We start from the raw sequence: 23,569 nt of genomic DNA on the forward strand, positions 1-23,569 counted from the left end.
CAATTTTTTGATGTTAGGTAGTAATGGCCTCCTGTCATAAATTCAATTAAGGCACTATTCTAATTTCAACATTTCCTCAGAAATGAAGTTTATCTATCTCCAAAAAATAAATAAAAAATAAAAAATTTTGCAGGGATTGCATAATTTTTTGATGTTAGGCAAAATGAAGTGGTGTCCTAGTTATTCTGTTTATTAGCTATTTTAGTGGTCTTATTCACAATTGAAAACATTGTTTTGTTTGAAATTCATGCCAAAAATATATATGATGAAACTTCTAGTTGTAAAAGAAATTGATATCTTGAATTTCAAATATTCATTATAAATTGTAGAGAACATTGGAAAAGAAAAATAAATTCATATGAAAATAAATCTAAAAATGTTTGTCAATGATTATTTTTATTTTTTTGCAGCCAGTCATTGATTAATTATTACTGTAATTTGATCCACAACAAAGTATATATTAAAGATTGAAGCAATTAAACATCTCAGTGTGCTTTTGTTGCTTAGTTCTAAGCTACTGTTAGGCTACTTGTCAAGTAAAATATTTTGCTATAAACTAAATTGGGCATCTTTTATACTATTTATTAGTTACGGACTTTACCACGTGTTGTTTGGTGTAGGCTGTTAGAGTTGGCAGGATTTTCTGTTTGATGACTTGAGCTTAATCGGTTTTTTTGTGCTTTAAATTTGTACCACACATTAGGGATTTGGCGTAAAGCATTGACTCAGTGAGTCTTGTAGATGCGACAATTTTGTGGGACATTATAGGTTCATTTTTGGATACATATATCAATTTTCAAACTTGAGAAAAGTGCAGTGCAACTTATTTTACACGGAGCTTTGATTTGTCATCATCATTCATTACTTTATCAAAAAAATTTAAAAAAAATTCAAGGATCATTAAAATAGAATATGTCCCACTTTGATTTTAACTTTTAAGTGGCTGTGTATTTTTTTCACAAAAAAGAAAAAAAAGAAAAAAAAAAGAGACTATATTTATTATAGTGATTGTATTTTATTTTTAAGGTGATACTACTTCAAAGGATAGAACATTAGTGTAAGGACAGTGTTTGGATTAGACCCAGTACGGAATTGGGTTTAAGCCCAACAAGCCCAAACAATGAATTTATAGAGCGTGGGTGAAAGAACTAGTTCTACTCTAAAAGATGGACCATAAAAGTTGTTGAATTAAGATTGTAAGCATAAGTAAAGTGAGAAAATCAGTCCTCGGCACAGCTTGAGAAACTTATCTTATAATATCTCGTTGATGAATAAAGTTACCAGAATCCACTATATATTACAATCTTAGTGTTATTCCTACCATACATGTGTAGGTTGGATTCTAGGAGCTCCTTCTTGTCCCATCCAATACCTCTCAGAATCATCAAATAGTAGCTGTAAGGTTTCTTGGTCACTATTGAGATATCACTTCCACATTAATGCAGCCAGAGAGTTAGTTGGGAGGCATTTAATGTGGAGGTAGCAGCTTTTGAAGATATTTGTTGCCTCCCTTTGCTTACCCCTTATCCAATGTCCAACTCCTAGTTGTGATGTAACTTAGAAAAAGGTCCAGGGTGATATGACAGTCTTACTGACCTCGAATCCTTGTTCCCGAGATGACTTTTCTCCTCGGACATGTGTTGGATGCCACAGGTATGAGGGAAGTTTGGAACATGAGCACAGGACCTTAAAGTATAACACCACTAACCTTAAGGTAAACTTTGTTATCTTAATGTAGTAAAAGTTATAGTACCCGTAAGACTATAGTTAAAAGTCTACTTTATGGTCATGCTGTCACACACAAATATGCTGGATGCCGGTAGTCTCACTGGCAAAATTGAAGTCCTCCATTTTCCACCCAAAAAAAAAAAATTTCCAGAAATTATGCATCAAAATTTTTCATAGATTATCTATATATTATGGAACCCAAAAGTTAAAACAATTTCCAAGCTCAAGATTTTTGGTTAGTTTCTTTTTCTTATGGAAGCAGCACGTAAATGCAGACAAGAATGAGGTAGGTAAATATGGGTGAACAAGAGGTGCAAGAACTTAGATGGGAAGGCAAACGAGAATCAAAAAAAATTTCAACTATAGCATGCAGATCAACTATACAAAAAGAAACGATTTCAAATGAAAATTACTTAAATGCCATGTGGTTTTGCTGAAACAGCCAGATTATAAGCACATGCCGCATGTCGCATGACCGTGATGCCCCATACCACACTTTCAGCTTAATAACCATAATAGTTCACACAATTTGTGGAAGGATTCCTTAGCAAAGTATCAAACCAAATATCTAGAGTTGCTACCATGTTAAAGGCAAAATGGACAGAAGATACAGAACCGAAAAAGCATTACATAACCAATTCATAATAAGTGCAAAAGAGAATCATTTGAAAAAGAATAGTTCTGATTAACCTCAAGTGCTTCAAAGACCACAAATCCTAAAAACCAATAAAACGAATGAATGTTCTCTTAAACAAGAAGTTGGAGACTATGAAATCTTTTAATTCAAATTATGGCCATTCTCTGAAAGGCAGAGGGAAGGTGTGTGATGGTGCTATCTTTTCAGGTATTTCAGCTGCCAGAATAGGTGTGTGATTATCAGAGACTCAGAGTCAGAGGGCAGGGCTATTGGCGCTCTTTCACAACAACAAAAAGTGGAGAAGTGGAAGCATTGGCGTGTCATCGAGCAGTTATTCTTGCAGCTGAGGTTGGCATTCATGTTCGAGGGAGATGCTCAGGTAATCATCAACCAGCTTCGAAGTGCAGAGCATTGTACAGCTCATTTTGGCAATATTATTGAAGACAGCAAAGCCTACTAAATATATTTATATTTATATTTTCTATATATAACTAAGAATTTATTTTTCATGTAATGTTAAATATATATCAAATTAAGAGTAATAATCGATAATAAAGCAAATCCATTACTATTAAAGGATGTTTAGAAATTAGAATACAAATAAATAAATAAAATTATTAATTTTCCAATGCACTATTACTATTTAGAGCATGAATACTCTCTTTTTTTGTAAAAGGGTATTCAATTTCTGTTGTTCTTGTGTCCTGCATTTTTATTTTATTTTTAATGACACTGTTGGAACATGCATGCAGAAATATCTTAGACGTATCAAATGTCTAATATGAGTATGACACAAGAACAGCACCCCAAATGAAGTGTCTATGCTTCTTAGCTGATGAGCAACAAGTGTGGCTTGAAGAATTTTCTATCAAGGTAGACACTCTTGTATTACAAGACATGACTTAGTTTGATTCAATAAAATTTTTGATTGGATTCTCAAAAAAGAAAAAAGAAAAAAAGAAGAAGCAGGACCTCTCTTGGGGGATTCCCTAGCTGTTTGTTATTAATTAAAGGCTATTGACTTCTGATACAGACAATGCAGAAATACCAAAAAAATAAAGAACTTAGAATAAACAAATGGCAATGAGTCGAACCACCTTTCATTCATACATTCACATCACATAGTTACGTACACTGATATTTATGCAGAGGAGGTACAGTTTTTGCCACTGAGCATGTGTAGAAATGCATTAAGAACTATTGTAACTGCTCAATTAAACATCGCAACATATTGGTAACTAACTCAAAGGCCTGCAACAGAATGGGAATTAACTCCGCAACTGTCTTGACACTTGATCACCAACATCCCCACAAACGAATGGGTCACAGCAGTGAGCATGAGTTTGTAGTTTAGATCAATGAAACATCGAGATGAGAGGCCTTTATTAAAATGTGTCAACAAGTTGATCAATAATTACTACTAGAAACAAATTTAGACTCCGAATCTTTATGCACCTTCCACCAAAAAGATAGCTACAAATGGTTGATAAAATAATCCTGAGTTGCTTTACTCAAAGTAATTTTTGAGATTGTCTAAGATGTTAATTGACACAATGTCCGTGCTTCATAAAGTGCAATAATGCATTGCCTATTATCAAACTGCAATCACACACAACTCAACTCAGTTCAAAATTTTTCTTGTCAACCACATCCTTATAGATTTCACTCCACTTAATCCATATTTAAGTATCACTTTCACGTGTGAAGTAAGCTTACAGCCATTTCCTCTAGGATGAGGGAGAATCCAACATGGAACATGAACTTACACCAGATAGGAACTGAATTCTTACATCCAAGCAAGACAGAAGGAGCATGAAACAATATTTTGGTGATGGTGCTGATAATGGTGATGACAGAAATGCTAACATCTAAATGCATGAATTATCTTTAGATAAAATGTTAGAACCTAGAATAGTTTTATCATATTGATAGAACTGTAAAAACTAAAAACCAAAGAAACCGACGTGGAGAAATATTGCACAAAAGGCCAATGTAAGTAGCAAGATTTCAAGACATTTTCAATTTTACATGGTACTCTAGTGTGAAAAGAAGTCACACTACCATGTGTTGGAGAAAAAACATATTAGACTATGAGATGATCATAAACAACCTGTTTAAAACAAAATCTATGTGGTCAACTTCAACAGGATTCAGGCACATAATTACCTAAACATGTTAGGATATTCCCTCCAAGCTAGATGTCTTCACGTTTAACTTTAACCTCTCTAGTTCAGATTCAAGTTCTTGTTTTAGGTTACAATAATTTTATTATGCCAAAAAATAGCAGTAGAAAGCTTTGCATCGATTTAAATTGTTGCCTCAAGAGTCTTCTGTTGTCTTATAATCAGACTCATTCTCATCACATTTTTTAGATTTATCTAATTCCCATTCAAAATCCCCATTCAACTTCTAGGGTGCTAAAGCACCACATTGAATTTCTAGCAAGCAGATCCATACCCCAATTCAGCATATCCCAATTCAATAAAACCCCATTTTTCTTAAATCCATATTCCTCTTTGCCAAAACCTAATTTTATCAACATACACTTGCCTATCCAAATCCCAAACATATTCCATGTAACAACATATACCCACCTACGTAGAGACACATAAGTCTAAATTAACAACCAATAACATGCACATTTTATTAATTCATTTTTTAGAATTTTTGTAGATTATGAATTGTCATACCTGATTGGCGTCGGCGTACATGAGAGCCATGCAGTCCCCTTGATTCTTCACAGTGGGAAAAGTGGCTTTGGTTACATTAGAAGTCCCCATAAGATTTATGTCCACGATGAACTTCTACTCATACAATTCTAGTCTCTTCAATCCCCTTCAATTCCAAATATTGTAAATATTTCTCTCTAATTGGACTCTTTGCCTTCCTTGACTGTGATCTTAAAGATGTAGTCATAAGGCATGGAATTACATAGAAGGTTTTCTGAAAATTAATTTCAAGTAAAACTATAGCATACTAGCTCACCCTATGGGTCATCACCTATTTCCCAACAAACATCGAAAGCCAAATTTTTCCCAAGGGACGAAGTAGACTTTGGAGACTCACTCTATTACAGTCTAAGCTTCCTTCTGAGTTACTATTTGCAAGGAATCTACCCAAATAGCCTTCGAATTTGTTACAAAGAGCCTGTTTAGTTTTCCCAGATATGTACAAACTTGTTCTCTTTCATTAAGACTTTATAAGTTTATGTAGTAATATCTAAGAGATTTCAAAGAGAAAGTGGACATCATTGCAAGGTATTGTATATTACTTTTAACATATCAATTGCTAGTATGAACTAAAATGTGATTTTACACCATTAAATCTATAGGAATAATAAAACTACAAATTGGACTGTTGTTGACTTTTAAAAGAAACATCATACTCATATATGTTAATGGAGTGAAAATCCATTATAATACAAGTAACTAGTCGCTAACCCGTGAAATGCACAGGAAAATTTTGAATGTATTGTTTTACTAATTTCTTCCCAATGCAATTATTGAAATAAAGTTGCAGCATTTTCACAGTGATCAAACATCTTCTTTTCTATTTTAGCACTTTTGTTGTATCCAAATAGAGAATAACACTAAAAAATAATTAAACCATCCTAAAGCCTATAATTCTCAAAGTTAAAAGAGAGTCCTAAATTTCGTTTAATTCCATTAATTGCTTAAGTCAATAAGCACATTGGTATGAATAAAGAAATGAATGGCGTCCATGTCTATTTAATTATCAACCATATATCTGTTATAGTAATTAAGCTGATTTATGAATTTCAACCAATTTGTTTTGTAACACCCTTTTTTTTTTTTTTTTTTTTTGAGATACCAGATAGAATGACTTTTTTTTAGAGGTAAAAAACCATGTACAAAGGTAAAGACCTGGGCACACAGCCCAGGCTAGTTCATTAGCCATACAAATTATGAAGAAAAAACATACAAGGCTTCCCTTTGAACCAACAAAACAATGAAGACCCTTCTGCACCATAATCATTTTTGCTTGAGTGGATGAGAGCATCTGATATGTCACCAACAATGCTAGAGCTACATCCAAAATGACTTTAGGTTGTGTCTGATCTTTCTCAAAGTATGCTTTGTTTCTTGCATTCCAAATTGACCCAATCATTGTGGCCCACAGTTCCAGCTTCTTCTTTGACAGTTCAGCTCCTTTGTTTTGTAACACCTAATTTACTGTAATTAATAAAAATCTTAACTCAAGAAGATTCAATAGAAAGTAGGAACACATTGATATCAATTTAGTTATTAAAAAAAGTCTCAAATGATGGCAATTATAAAACAACATTCTTCTCAATGAGTTTATAATCAGACATATCTATCGTAGAAGCAAGCATATATGATGTCTTGGAAATAAAATTGATAGCCTTCTTCATGGACATACAAGGCCCCAGATTTTTGGGTTTTACATGTTGCCAAAAAAATAAACATTCTTAAGGTATATTACAGAGACAAATCATTATGATCTTTTGCAATTCAGAATCACTTGGAAATGATTCATTTATTTATTTTTTTTACATTATATTTAAAAATCATAGTACTGACTTTATAGTTTTTGTTTATTTATATCATGTAATATATGCATAGATGTCTAATAATATGGTATGAGAGTAAATCAAAAACTAAAATATGATGATGAAGCTCATTTGACAATCCCAACTCTTTTTTACAAATCAAATAGAAGCAGCAAAATAAAAGGAAGCAAATTGCGTGATGCTGATCTTGCCTTCTTTATCCATCTTTGGGTGTTTAGAACTTTTCTCTACACCTACACATCAATCATTATGATTAACCTATCACTGATTATAATTGGTCAAAAATCTAACAGCCCAAGAGGATTTAACCATATGCCAAAAGAGTAACTTCAGTTCCACCTACGGGCAGCTTTACTTTGTTTAACCCAATTGTAGTGTTTTTTTTTAATATCCTAGAACTTCTTAAGAAAACCAGCTAATCCAATAAGTTTTTCATATAATTTTAACCCAGCATGAGATCAAAACTCTAACAATGCTTGCAGATCAAGAGGCACAAAAGCAAAGTCTTTTGAGTTTAATTTATAGAACCAAAATCAGTAAAATTAAATCTCAGTACAAACCATGATAGAGCAAACAATAACAAAAGTAAATCTCAACACACAATCCACTACATAACCAAAAAACTTAAATTGAACACGCATAATGACCCCTTTCAAAGTGCAATTTACATTTCACAGTTACAATTTAAAAATTTTAAGAAATTCTCAACCTAAAGTTAGGTACTAAGTAATCAAAGATGATCATTAAAAAATAAAGCTTCATATGAGAGCAATTAACTAACAACTCAAATATACTTCAAAATTGGATCTCACATCAAACATTCGTTTTTAAATTGCTACACTTGCCATTTACACAGTATTTATTAAAAAGTACTTAAACCTTGAATTAATACCCAGTCCAAACCGGATAGAAAATTCCTTTCAGAATAACCTTTGATTGAATCCCTTTTTAATGCTTGATCTCATGAATTCCCTCCCAAAGACTGGAGTTGATCAATGGATACTGCTCCACCCTTAGCCACTGGACCTATTCCTATCTATTTTAGCCATTCAAATATTTTAGTTGACTAAAAACAAAGAAATTGTATTTGTAAAGAACCTGTGATTGGCTGCAAGTATCTTTGGAGGGAGATTTATACGTAGTAGAAGATGAACAGTTTACTGCGAGGCGACACTGTTTCAATCTCTTTTACCAAAAAACAATAATCCTAAACAAAATAAAATCCAACCCAAATACCCAAAACAAAATCAATTCTAACCCAAAGACCTTAACAAAATCTAACCCATACTCAGTTTTTATTACCAATTTTTTTTTTTTTTTAAAAATTTACCAATAGCAGTTTAGGCAGTCTGATGTTGGTGAGTGACTGGCTTGCCAGTGGATGATGGTCTAACACTCCTATGATTCCTCTCTCAATCTCTTTTGTCTGTTTCTTTATAGTTACCTACACTCATTTGCCTATGTTGTGACTAAATGATTCGGTTTTTTTTTTTTTTTTTTTTTTTTTTTTTTTTTTTTTTTTTTTTTTTTTACGGTGAAACAGTGTCTTTCATTGAGTCATAAAGTGTAGTGTTGGGCAAACAAAACAAAAACAGAAAATCCTTGAGCAAATATTCAAAATCCCACAATTTCACTTCATCTCTACAGAGAAATTGAATGATTTAAATCTATTAACAAAAATATTTAATAAAAATAGATCATAAGTATTTGCATTAAGTGAATAAAAATTTATTATAACATAAAAATAAAATTTACAAAATGGAAACATAAGAATAGAGTATTTTAGAAGATTACCTTTTGTGATCTACTCTCCACATCTTTGCAAAATTGAACCACCAAGTCAGAGTCCTGCAGCGGGACAAAAATAAAATATAAAACCATCCAGATTTGAAAATCTATAAATTGCTTATTCAGACATACGTAAGACATTTGGACTTTATAAATCATTAGCTTTATATAAGGACATTACCTTCCTTTCATATATACAATCAAAATACATGAACACACCAAGCAATAAGTTTTAATGGGTCTAAGCTTTAAACAATGAAAAACCATAAAAATAAAAAAAAAAAATTTTTTTTTCTCATTTGTCTCCCAAAGTGTTGCTGCCAAATGATGCAAACTTCCTCTTTCAAGGTTTGTAAGCCACTAAGAGCTTATCTACTGATTTAAATCCTGCTTTGCCAATTGGATTTAAGAATTCTGACTGTGGCATCTAAGAGTGTGTAGGAAATGGAATCCCTAGAGCCGAAGGATGAATTTTGTTGCCTTGTGAGTGATTTCTGAGAAACCTGAAAGCACAATAACTCATTAGAACAAAATAAATAAATAAATATCATAGATAAAAAAGAAAAAAAAAAAGATTGAAGTCATACGACTTACCCCTCTATGTGCAAGAGTAATGGCCATGGAGACATATATGAGACATATAACTTTTCATTAAGCAATACCTATCAAGGTTCGCAGCAAATTCAAGAAATTTCATTCAAAATGAAGTAAGAACCATCCAAAATTACAATGAAAGAAGTCCATAACTTAGAGACAAACAATAGTACAAAAATGAGAAACCCTAGTGAATGGGCAGAGATGAACAAAATAAAAATAAAAAGGTAGTGGAAAGTATCAAACCTTGGTGGTGGCATTGATAAACATTAGTGATTGAAGGAGCAAACAAAGGCACGCGGCAAAGAAAAAATGAGCTGCGAGCAATCTGACAATTTGTATGAATTTCAAGTAATATAATTTATTTAGCAATCTAAAAACTCCGATTAGCTAAGTTTGATTATACTTTTAGCAATATATAAAAGTATATCTTATCATTTGGCAATTTTGTAAATTATCAAATAAATTTAAATTGATTGAGAATGGTTTAGAATAATATTATACTGTGATGTTATAATTCATAATATAATATATTAAAATTGATAAGATGTTTATGGTTATTGTAAATCAAATAGAAGAATCCTAGGAAACCAAAAATCCAATGAAAATTGCATAACCAAAAAAAGGGAAAAAGAAAATCCAAACCATTGTAAAATGAAGATGAGAAAAACACTATATATATCAACTAAAACAAACCCATAATTAAAACCAAATAGAAGAATCCCAAGAAACCAAAAATCCAATAAAAATTGCATACAAAAAAAAAAAGGAAAAAAAAAAATCTAATAACAAAAATTTCATGATTCTTCTTTGCCACAGATTTGACAACAAAGGAAGAAGAAAATGTGGAAATCTCAAGGATGTCAATACCGTACCGGAGGCCGTACCGGTTTGGCTACCGGTACGATATATTTCGGATACCGATTAATACCGGTGTACCGTTTTGGGTTTACCGCTATTTTTTATATTTATAAATATATATATATATATATATGTATGTATGTATGTATGTGTTTGTATATATATATATATATATATATTATAATAAATATAAAAGTTTACCATAAAACATTTCCTCAATTCAAAACTAATTATTCATGGTTTTAAACTTTAGTATCAATTAAAAGGGAAAAAAAAATAAAAAAAAATAAAATAGAAAGCTTAAAAGTTACCATTGCATACTAAAAAAACAAATAATACTAAAAAGTTAATGCAAATAAGTTACCATTCTTTCCTAACAAAAATTCAAAAATTACAAAACTTAAAAAAAAAAAAAAAAAAAAAAATTTCTGTACCGGTATTGGCCGGTACGGCTGGTATTTTTACCGGTATGAAACGTAGGGGTTAACCGTACCGGATCACCGGCCGGTACGGTACGGTATCAACAACACTAGGAAATCTTCAAAGAAAAAAAAAACAAAAACAAAAAAACTTAAATCCAAAGAAACCCACAGCCACAAACTAACAAAATTCCATAAACAATTGAAGCGGATAGAGAGAGAGCAATATATAAAAATTAAGGAGAGTAAAAAACATGTTTTAATTACCTCAAAATAATTTGCCGACATAGAATATGATGGGCTGGATTGAGCGAAGATGGAGAGGCAAAGAGAAATCGATGTAGTGGCGGTGATCCATGGTGGCAGCAACGGCGAGAGGATCTGGGTTTTGGGGTGCCAGCGTATATTATAAAATAGAGAGGTTTGGGGTTTAGCACTTTGACTTTGACATGAAGGTTGAAGAGGGAGTTGTATAGTTGTATTAGGGTTCTAAATTGATAAATTCTAATATAATAATAAAACGTCAAAAAGAATTAAAAAAAGAAAAAGAAAAAAGAAAGGTGACGTAAAGGCTGGGGGAGTTGTATACTTTGGGTTCTAAATATAATAAACATTAAAAAGAATTTAAAAAAAAAAAAAAAGATGATGTGGAAAATTGTGGAGCTAGCAAAAGCTTCGGTTATATATATATTGATAACCAGATCAAAGATCATATAGAAATCATCATGACATTTGGACTAAATATTAATAATCTTACAACAAGTACTTACAATGCTACCAAGTTTGTGCCACTAAACCTCTAAGCTTATACCCTAGTTGATCTAGGAATTGAAAGTACAAAATTCTCCATTGCTTGTTCAATAGTAAAAGACCCAATACAACCCAAAACCCAAACACAAATCCAAAATCCAAGTGCCATGCTCACATAAAACCAATCCACCTTAAGCCTAGAAAAATCCTTACTCCTTTTGTTTTCAATGTTTTGTTTTACATTATTTACAATACAATTATCAGTAAGTGGAGGTCCACAAAGTTTGTTGCCAACAAAACTGGACGCATTGAGGCTCTGTAGTTGAGTGCTTGAAGGTATTTTCCCAACTAAATTGTTGTTTGACAAGTTCAACTGACTCAAAAATGTCAAACTTGACATAATTTGAGGTAGTTGGCCAGAAAGCTGGTTTGTAGAGAAATCAATAGATTCCAATGATCCCATATCACCTATATTCTCAAGAATCCTTCCAATCAATATATTAAATGACAAATTCAATGACATTAATCCTTTGAGACGAGTCACTTCTTTAGGGATATCACCCAATAAATTGTTCTTAGAAAGGTCTATAATTTTTACTAGTTGAAGAGTTGTGGAATACTCAAGATCTTTTCCCTTAATCACAACCGATTGACTTTCAAAAGGCTGCTAATTATATTCTGTAAAAAAGTTAAATAAAGCAAAGGGAGAATCTAATTTTTACTTGTGGCCATGGCACTAAAATTGTGGACACATCTAAGTATGCTTTCAAATAGCTTAATATGTGAAAGGTCCAAGATTTGGAGTGATGTTAGAGAAGAGAGTTCTTTTGGGATGTAACCATGAAAATTATTTGAGTGAAGGTTAAGAATCACCAAGCTTGAAAGCCTATGTCCTATCCAAGAAGGTATACTTCCAACAAAATCATTCTTAGCCATATCAATGGTCACCAACTCTTTACAATTTATCAAAGATGATGGTAATTTTCTAAAGAATCTGTTGTTGTCTAGGTGCAAATACTAAAGAGAAACAAAAGATCCAATGGATGCTGGAATTTTTACCAGTGAATTTTTTTTCCCCAAATTTAAGGTAGACAAGCTTTGCCACATCATCCAACAATTACTTAATTTCCCTGATAAAAGATTTTTTCCAAGATTGAGAAATTCCATATTTTTGGGATCATTCATATTGTAACACAAAAAGTGAGAAATAGATCCAGATAGTAAATTGTTAGAAAGATCAAGAAAGGTCACATTAGAGGATATACAAGGTAACAGACCTTTGAAGTGATTTGAACTCATATCAATTATTATTGAAAAATAGGACAAAATCATTGGGATATGTGGAATCTCTCCATAGATCTGATTATGAGAGATATTTAGATAAGCTAGCTAAGAAGTCAAGTTCCAAAAGGAAGGAGGAATTGCATCTAAAATCCTTGTGTTGGATATGCCCAAGGTCAAAAGTTGCTTTCGTGAACAAAGCTACAAAGGAAATTTCGGCCCTAAATTCCATGATCCCAAATCTAAATGGTTGAGTTGAAAAGGAGGGGTCCAATTGTCACTTACTTCCAAAGTTAGTTGGTTTTGAAATGCAATAAGTGTTTTTAATCTCATTAAATTGACAAAATGAACTTCTAGCACCACACCCTCCAACATATTTAAACCAATATTCAGAGACTTGAATTTGGAGAGCAGTCCAAAACTTTGAGGGAGAGTACTGTTAATTTGATTACTCTCAAGGTCCAAGGATCTCAAAGAGGAAAGATTTCCTATAGACCATGGAATTGGATCTAAAATTGAATTATAGCTCAAAGTAAGAATGACTAGATTTTTAAATTGCCTAAGTTCATCAGTCAACTGACCAAAAAGTTGAACATTGGACAAATTTAAGATCTCTAGTCTATTTGAAACACATCTTGATAGACTTTCAAAGATTTCAGATATCTCTTGACTCCATTTGTTGTATGACAATCTAATTACCCTTAAGTTGCAGAGATTACCCAAAGATCTTGGTACCTTTCCTTCAAGTTCATTGAATGACAAGTCTATGCTAATGACAGATTTTAGGTTTCCAACGGCACTAGAGATTGTGCCATGCAAACTATTGCAATAGAGGTTGAGGAACTCAAGATGACTAAAATTGTACAGCCAACTGGGAATTGAAGAGTTGAAAGTGTTGAAAGATGGATCGAGGTGCCTAAGTGAAGTCAAGTTCTGGAGATGAACAGGGATTGGACCTTGAAATTGATTGTCAGATAGATCAAGAGAAACCAAATTATGAAGACCAAATACCCAAAACAGTTTTGAAGTGTTTTCAAAACGGTTGTGCAAAAGATTGAGGGTGGTGAAAGATGAAAAGTTAATATGACTGGGCATCGGTGGTGGGATGAAACCAGAAAGTTCACAATATGACAAACGCAACTTTGACAAGGAAGGGAGTTTGTTTATCTCCTATAGCTAATCAAAGGCTTGGCTAAGGTTTGCATAACTCAAATCAAGGTGTTGTAGTAAAGGAAGACCAAAGAGCCATTGAAGGTTCTTGACGTATAAATCATTATGTCCAAGATTGAGATAGTGCAAATTAGAGAGATTCTCAAGTTGATGAGGAATCAATCCCCCAAATCTCGCATGGGAGAGATTAAGATATCTTAAGCTCCTCATTGAACTAAGGAATTTGGGAATTGAAGTAAAATTGAAAAAATTGTAGCTGAGGTCCAAGTAAATCAAATGCTTCAAATCAGGCAAAGAATGATTTATCTTACCATCGAACACTGACCTCTCATAAGCTTCATATTGAGCTCTCAATTGGGCATCATCAGTAATAAGTTCGTCATACAGAGGAAAAAAGGTTTTGAGATGGAGTTGGAGGACATGACCGGTGCGGTTGTGGCAGACAACACTGACCCAGTGATAGCAATCCACGTCAGATGTAGTAGCCTAAGAGGCAAGGCAGTTTAAAGGATCTGTAAGGTGTTGCTTGAAGTTGAGAAGGGCGTGTCACTCTCTTTCAATGCAAGGAACCTCAAAGTGGGAGTGGGCAGTGCAGAAGTTAGGAGGATGAATAATGACCAAACAAAGGAGAAGGCTTAAAGTAATTCTTAACAGGGAACCCTCCTTCATCATCATCATCATCATCATCATGCTCTTTATAAAAATAAAACTTTTAACATATCAATTACTTTTAAGAACTTAAATGTAATTTTACACCATTAAGCTCTAGGAATAATAAAACTACAAATTGGACTGACATTGACGTTCATAAGAAGAAACATCATATTCATAAATGTTAATGGAGTGAATAAAGCAAGTAATACAAGAAGTTATGAGGTTCAAGATCACAAAGAAATCATCAAACTATTGATTAATATGATTACATGACATTTGTACTAAATATTAAGAATCTTACAACAATTACTTACAACACTGCCAAGTTTGTGTCATTACACTCCTAAGCTTGTACCCTTGGTGATCCAGGAATTGAAAGTACAAAACCCTCCATTGCCTATTCAACAGTAAAGGACCCAATACAACCCAAAATCCAACAACAAACCCAAGTGCCATGAACACATAAAACCAATCTACCACAAGTCCACTAAAAACTTTGCGTACTTTATTTTCAATGTTCGGTTGTACTTCCTTTATAGTACAATTATCAGTAAGTGGAGGTCCACAAAGTTTGTTTCCAAAAAAATTGGATGCATTGAGACTTTGTAGCTGAGTGCTTGACGGGATTCTCCCAATCAAATTGTTGTTTGACAAGTTCAACAGACTTAAAAATGTCAAACTTGACATACTTTGAGGAATTTGACCAGAAAGTTGGTTGCTTGAGAAATCAATAGACTCCACTGATCCCAAATCACCTATTTTCTCAGGAATTCTTCCAATCAAGATATTAAATGACAAATTCAATGATTGTAATCCTTTGAGACGAGTCACTTCTTCAGGGATCTCACCTAATAAATTGTTGTTGGAAAGGTCTATAATTTTTACTAGTTGAAGAGTGGTGGAATACTCAAGATCTTTTCCCTTCATCACAACCGATTGTCTTTCAAAACGCATAGAATTATATCCTGTTGATGTGCGATAAAAAAAAAAGGGATAATCTAAATTGGTACTTGTGGCCATGGCACTAAAATTGTGGACACATCTAGGTATGCTTCCAAATAGCTTATTATGTGAAAGGTCCAAAATTTGGAGTGATGTTAGAGAACAGAGTTCTTCTGGGATGTAACTGTGAAAATTATTTGAGTGAAGGTTAAGAATCACCAACCTTGAAAGTCTATGTCCTATCCAAGAAGGTATGCTTCCAACAAAATCATTCTTAGCAACATCAATGGTCACCAACTCTTTACAATTTATCAAAGATGATGGTAATTTTCCAGAGAATCTGTTGTTGTCTAGGTGCAAATACGAAAGAAAAACCAAAGATCCAATGGATGCTGGAATTTTACCAGTGAAATTGTTGTTCCCCAAATTTAAGGCAAACAAGCTTTGCCACTTCATCCAACAATTACTTATTTTCCCTGATAAAAGATTTTTTTCCAAGATTGAGAAATTCCATCTTTTTGGGCTCATTCATCTTGTAACACAAAAAGTGAGAAATAGATCCAGATAGTGAATTGTTAGAAAGATCAAGAGAGGTCACATTAGAGGATATACAAGGTAATGGACCTGTGAAGTTATTTGAACTCACATCAATTATTGAATTATAGAAAAAATCACTGGGATATGTGGAATCTCTCCATATATCTGATTATGAAAGATATTTAGATAAGAAAGCTGAGAAGTCAAGTTCCAAAAGGAAGGAGGAACTGCATCTAAAATCCTTGTGTTGGATATGCCCAAGGTCAAAAGTTGCTTTTGTGAACAGAGCCACAAAGGAAATTTCGGCCCTAAATTCCATAATTCCAAAACTAAAGAGTTGAGTTGAAAAGGAGGGGTCCAACTGTCACTTACTTCTAAAGTCAATTGGTTTTGAGATGCAACAAGTGTTTTTAATCTCATTAAATTGGCAAAATGAACTTCTAACACCACACCCTCCAACATATTGTAACCAATATTCAGAGACTCTAATTTGGAGAGCTGTCCAAAGCTTTGGAAAGTACCATTAATTTGATTGATCTCAAGGTTCAAGAATCTCAAAGAAGAAAGATTTCCTATAGACCATGGAATTGGACCTGAAATTGAATTATACCCCAAAGAAAGGATAACCAAATTTTTAAATTGCCCAATTTCATCAGTCAACTGCCCAAACAGTTGAGCATTAGACAAATCTAAGATCTCTAGCTCATTTGAAACACATCCTGATAGACTTTCAAAGATTTCTGATATCTTTAGACTCCATTTGTTGAATGACAACCTAATTTCCCTTAAGTTGCAGAGATTACCCAAAGATCTTGGTACCTTTCCTTCAAGTTCATTGGCTGACAAGTCTATGCTAATGGCAGATGTTAGGTTTCCAATGGCACTAGAGATTGTACCCTGTAAATAATTGTATGGGAGGTTGAGGAACTCAAGATGACTAAAACTGTACAGCCAATTGTGAATTGAAGAGTTGAAACTGTTGAAAGATAGATCGAGGTGCCTAAGTGAAGTCAAGTTCTGGAGATGAACAGGGATTGGACCTTGAAACTGATTGTCAGATAGATAAAGAGAAAGCAGATTATGAAGACCAAAGACCCAAAACAAAATCGAAGTGTTTTCAAAACTGTTGTATGAAAGATCAAGGGTGGTGAGAGATGAAAAGTTAATACTACTGGGTATTGGTGGTGGGATGAAACCAGAAAGTTCACAATCTGACAATCGCAACTCTGACAAAGAAGGGAGTTTGTTTATCTCCTGTACCCAATCAGAGGCTTTGCTAAGGTTTGCATGACTCAAATCAAGGTGTTGTAGTAAAGGAAGACCAGAGAGCCATTGAAGGTTCATGACATATAAATAATTATAAGAACCTCCAAGATTGAGATATTGCAAATGAGAGAGATTCCCAAGTTGATGAGGAATCAATCCCCCAAATCCCGCATGGGAGAGATTAAGATATCTTAAACTCCCCATTGAGCCGAGGAATTTGGGAATTGGAGTATAATTGAAATCATTGAAGCTGAGGTCCAAGTATCAAATGCTTCAAATCAAGTAGAGAAGGATTTATCTTACCGCCGAACACTGACCTTTCATAAGCTTCATATGGAGCAAACCGTTGGGCAACATCAGTAAGCTCGTCACCCAAAGGATAATAGCTTCTGAGACGGAGTTGGAGGACGTGACCGGTAACGTTGTGGCAGAGAACACCGACCCAGTGACAGCAATCCACGCCAGAAGCCCAAGAGGCAAGGCGGTTAGAAGGATCTGTAAGGTGTTGCTTGAAGTTGAGAAGGGCGTGTCGCTCGCTTTCAATGCAACGAACCTCAAAGTGGGAGTGGGCAGTGCAGAAGTTAGGAGGATGATGAATAGTGACCAAACAAAGGAGAAGGCTTAAAGTAATTCTCAACAAGGAACCCTCCTTCATCATCATCATCATCATGATGCTCTTTTATAAAAATAAAACTGGTTTATGATTTTGTTATGTGATACAAAATGCTAATAATGGCATGCTAATTTATAGGAAATGGACCGTCTTTATTGTATTGCGTTGTGTTGACTACCTACTACGAGTTTTAAATTTCTACCGAACAAATAATGGGACCCTTCATTTGTGGCCCATTTTTAAGTTCCATTTGGATTCATATCAATTTTCTAACTTGTGCAAAGTGAATTTGTGGGCCCTTCGGTGCATTTGGATTTACAAATCAATTTACTAACTTGTGAAAAGTGCAACGTAATATGATTGGTTATTCATTACGTGTCAAAAATTCAAAAATTCATCAATCTTTAAAATGGAATATGTCCAGCTGTGACTTAAGTCTCTCAGTATTATCACTGCTTTTGGAACAATAGAACTATAGAACATATAGTATGCATAAATTAAATAATAATAGTAATAATATAATAATAATAATAATAGGACGTTGTGTGGAGTTTGCCTGAATCTTACATTGAAATGTTGCAAAGAATAAAGAGAACAAAAGTTTTATGATGTTGTAGATTCGTAGACAAATACTCCTTATTGAAATCACAAAATTAGGCTGGATTGAACTAATTCTAAATCTCCAAAAGTGAACCATCATTAACTTAACTGATTAATAGGCTGCGTTTCTTGCTTTCACCTACTATTGAAAAACAAATTTATTGCATTAAGGGGTCAAAGCATAATGCATTATTTAGTTTTGAAATGTTGGAGCACAATGTTAATTTTATTATCAAGAAAATCAAAAGTTCATGAATGTGCATGTGTCCAAATATTTTGACACAATTATTTTCTTATTAGTGCCTGTATCTTGGAAGTCTTCCTCATGCTTGATACAATTTTCTCAAAAAGATTTATCTAGGAACAAATTTCTTCCCATGCATACTAACGTTAAATATACTCTAGTTTTTTCTCCATCAGATTATATATTTTGGAAATTGTCATCCAAGTTAATTGAATGTGTGTGATGCTCTGGCCCAGAATCTTTCCTAATCAATACTAGTGTGAAGTATGGGAAGTATGAACAATTCAACATTCCTTTGATGGTATAGGTGACATTGGAGTTTCCTACTGTATACAATGGGTTTGTTTGATATTGTGAAATTATTTTAGCTAGCTATTTTAAAGTTTAATATGACTAGTTCCAAAAGTCATGTGCTTTCGAGTAAAAATGTGAAGTAATTATTAATCAAAATTGTGATTATTTTAGGACCAAAATTGAGATTATATATTAAGACTACATTTTATGAACGCATCATGGATATCAGAAATTTTTTTGATGTTAGGTAATAATGGCTTCCTGTCCTGAATTCATTGAAGGCACTATTGGTGGTTTAACCTAATTTCAAAATTTATTCGAAAACGGAGTTTATCTTTCTCAAAAAAAAGAAAAAAAAAAAGAAGCAGTGAGTGCATAATGTTTTGATGTTAGGGAAAATGAAGTGGCATCCTAGTTGTTCTGTTTATTAGCTATTTTAGTTGTCTTATTCACAATTTGACAACATTGTTTTGTTTTGTTTGAAATTCATGCCAAAAATATGTACGTTGAAAGTTGAAACTTCTAGTTCCACTGACTTTAAAGTTCCTATTGCCAAAAGTCCGACCAAGGCTGTTGTAAGATAGTTTGAGGCCTAAGGTGAAAATTTTAAAGAGGCTTTTTTTACATCTAAATATCACTTAAATAATATTTAGTTTATTTTTTATTATATATTTTTATTTCAAATCTATTATTAATTCTTACTCTTTTTTTTTTTTTTTTTTTTAGAGAAAGTAATTCTTACTTATTGATATGACTAATTCACCCAAAGTGAGCTAATGATGCTTACTATATAGGTTTTACAAACTAGCATATCACCAATAAAAATAAATAAATAATAAAAAAAAGTTATTCAAACATTTATTTATTATATTGTTTAAATGACACCAATCATAATTCTTGTCACATCAGTTTGTAAGTTTTTAGTAGTAAAATTTGTATTAGTTTTAGCATTTTTCATTCACTTAATGGTGATTGGGTTGTATTTCTATTAATTCATATATTTTTTGTGAAGAAAATGCTAAACTTACTACAAATTTTATTACAAAAAGCTTACAAATAGATATGGCAATAAGGTGTCACTTCAACTACAAACGAGTATTGAATTACTTCTTTTTGGTTGGTGACATATCAATTTATAAGACCTATTTAATAAAATTTGTAATATACTAGCATAACTCTAATATTTCAGGTCTTCTTAAAAGTGGGAAAAAAAATGCACACATAACTCACATTTTTTTCTTTAATTAAAAAAAAAAAAAAAAAAAAAACCCTTACCGCCCCCGTATTTTCTAGGGCCTTTCTATGTTAAGGGGCCTTAGGCCATGGCCTAAATGGCCTTGAGTCTGATTTATTTTAGACGGAAATTTCTTTGATTATTAGTTGTATACAAAATTCGAGAATCTTTAAAATGAAATAGGATGATAAAAGGTAATTTTCTTTAATAACCATATGAAAACTAAATATCGGAAGTGTTTTGAATGATATAGTAAACTAATCACTTAGATTTTCTGGAATCAAAATTAACTATATTATTATTACATTTTTTTTTTTATTGGTATTGCTACTACTACTACAATCTGTAAATCAGATTGTTCAATGAGTGTGGGACATGCAGGAACTCTATTAACCATGAAGTCTAGTTAAATACACCATTGTGCAAATGTCAGTATGAAAAGTTCCTTGCAATCACCATCCAATGCAGACCCATCTATAAGAAAAACAGAGTATTACAGTGTAATGAAGCTAGAGAGAGAGAGAGAGAGAGAGAGAGAGAGAGAGATGGAGAATCAAGAATGAAGAAAACTGAGATATTTCATTGAATTACAAAAGGTTTATATAGCAGAATTAGTGAAAAGAAAATAAAATAACTAACTTTAAACTAATTCCAAAATACACGGATCAACCAACTTCTATTGATCATCACACTACACGTGTCCATACATAATAACCAACTAATCCAAGACTAAAACTACAGGTCGTATCTGATGCAGTAGCCGTTTAGTGGAATAGCAAATTAATCCACAAATGCTCTGCTCCAATACTCTGCCTCTCTGCCTGATCTGGTGACTCATCTTGAAATGCTTCCATTTAACTTCTTATCATCTGAACTTTGACACCATCTCCCTTGCAAATCTTAAAGCTTGATAAACAGCCCAAGCCACAACCTGCAGAGATTGTTGCCACTTCGGATTTTTTTTTTCTCATAAAAAATTTTTAAAAATATTTTCTAAAGCAGTATTCTTAAGAGTATCGATCAAATTTTTCCTTATAAAAATTAGATAGGATTGAAGTAATTTTGTAGCTCCCAAAGATAATTTATTTTTACATTTAGTGGAGTTGCAAAACAAATTAGTTACATTGGATGGATTCTGTCGTAGATATTGGTGTCTTTGTAAAGATATCAATATTTTATAGTGCATGAGTTAAGCATATTACATTGAGATTTGGTGTCTGTGCTTACTTTTATAGTGATTATAAAAAAAATATATAATTTTTGGTAATTTTTATGTTTATTATGTGACAAAAAAGTAAAAGCTAATTTATTTGTAAAAAAAATAAAATTAAAAGTTAGTTTATTTGAAAAAGAAATTGAGACAAAAAACAAAATGCATTATAAGATAATAAGAAAATGCCTTTACCGAAATGGAATCTTGAAATGCAGGAGCAGTGGAGCATAGTGTTAATTTTATCATCAAGAAAATCTATAATTTATAAATCTTAAAGTGTCAAAAACTGAAGGGAAAAAAAAAGGAAAAAAAAAAGAAGGAAAAAAGAAAAAAAAGAAAGAGAACAAAAAAAGAATAAGAAACAAGAAACCTTGATTTTCTAGTTAGTGTCAATATCTTGAAAGTCTTGCTCATGCTGGGAACAACTTTTTCCGAAAAGATCTATACTGGGACAAAATTTCTTCCTATGCACTTCAACATTACATTGATGCAATAGGAGATACTGGAATTTGCTACCATATAGATAATATGGGTTTGTTTGTTGATGTCGTACCACACATGTGGCAACAAGCATTGACTGTAAGTCTTGTAGACGAGGACCCTTCATATTTTTGTTCCTTAGGTTCATTTGGATGATTTACCCTAATTTGAAGGGTTCTTTTTGCATTTTGTCCGAGAAATAATATGCATAAAAACTTTCATAAAATGAGGCAGAGATCGAATGTAATGATTAGAATAAACCACCACTAGGCACTAGTTACCTATTTAGAAATGGATTTCTGGAAATCATTACTGTTTGCTGTCAAAATTTGGGTCACATCCATGACACTTTCTTAGAAGGTATTCTTAATAATCACAATTTTTGGTTTATAATAATATAATCACTTTACCTCTTCACAGGTAAAGCACATGACTTTTTAGTTTGTAGTAACCAGCTAAAGCTATATATATTTCACATCGTCAAGAAACAAACCCAACGTAAATGGTAAGAAATTCCAATATCTCCTATCTAATCAAAAGAATGATGAATTGAATCACATAAATTTTGATTTGCAAATATGCTGGGCACTGGCCAGGGCCTAAAACACGTTTTGACTTGACGTGGATGGCACTTTCTACAACATATTATTGTATAATTATATTATGAAGAAAATAGAAACTGTTGAGTTTTTTTAACATTAGTGCGCAGGTGAAGAAATTTCGTTTGAGTAAGAACATATATAACATATATATTCTCGAAGAAAGATGGGCCAAACACAAGAAAGCAAACACCCAGAAGAAAATCAATGTCTCTATTCTCTACCATTTTTTCTTAGATTTCGTTAATCATGTTCATAAACTTTTGACTTTTCTCAGATGATAAGATTCATGATTTTGTCCTATCGAAGAAAAAAAAAAAAAGATTCATGATATTGTGCTTTGGATTCCAAATCTCAGATAATTATGCTTCACCGATGCACAATAAAATTACACTTCACCCATAGCTTATTAGAGTTTTTAGTGTATTTTTGCTATTATTCTTAGGTCCTATTGTACTTTTTGATACTATTCATGAGTCTTACTGTACTATTCAGCTAGCTTTTAGCTTCTTTTTTTTTTTTTTTTTTTTTTTTTTTTTTTTTTTTTTTATATATATTACTTTCAGCAAAAAGTTTTCAGTTTCAACTAAATAAGTTGTTTCCAAACAAACCCTACATGTATCAATTTTAAAAAATTCAAGAATCTTTAAAATGGAATAGGTCCAACAACTCTGATTTTGTTTTTAAGTTACTGGACGCTTGCTTGAACTTGAGAAGTATTTATTGCTCGCATTTAAATATTTAATCCAACCAACTTCAGTTTCTCCACTATAGAACTTAGGATCAATAGTTGGTATAGTAAGCAACACAAGGAAAAGGATCAACGTTTTTTAATCTCAAGAAACTCTCCATGATTATACTTTAATTTTCAATTGGATATGCATTTCAATTTTCAATTTTCTGACTTGACCAAAAGTACGTGCATTGTTTTTTGGACTGAACTTTGATTGGTCATCGTCATTCATCATTCATTACGTGTATCAAAATTTTTTTTAAAAAAAAAAAATATATTCAAAGGTTCATTTAAATGGAATAGGTCCAACTTTGACTTCAAGTTGCTGGGTATTACTATAGTTTTTAAATTTTTTTAAGAAAGAGAGTTGGTTTTGATTT

At 32.5% G+C, this 23,569-nt stretch overlaps 1 pseudogene; it reads right to left on the reverse strand.

Moving 5' to 3' along the window:
* LOC126695791 (receptor-like protein EIX2) overlaps positions 1–23,569 on the reverse strand; it is a 101,466-nt pseudogene that overhangs the window by 65,005 nt on the left and 12,892 nt on the right.

The sequence above is a fragment of the Quercus robur genome, chromosome 8, assembly GCF_932294415.1.
Source record: "Quercus robur chromosome 8, dhQueRobu3.1, whole genome shotgun sequence".
NCBI classification, from domain to species: domain Eukaryota; kingdom Viridiplantae; phylum Streptophyta; class Magnoliopsida; order Fagales; family Fagaceae; genus Quercus; species Quercus robur.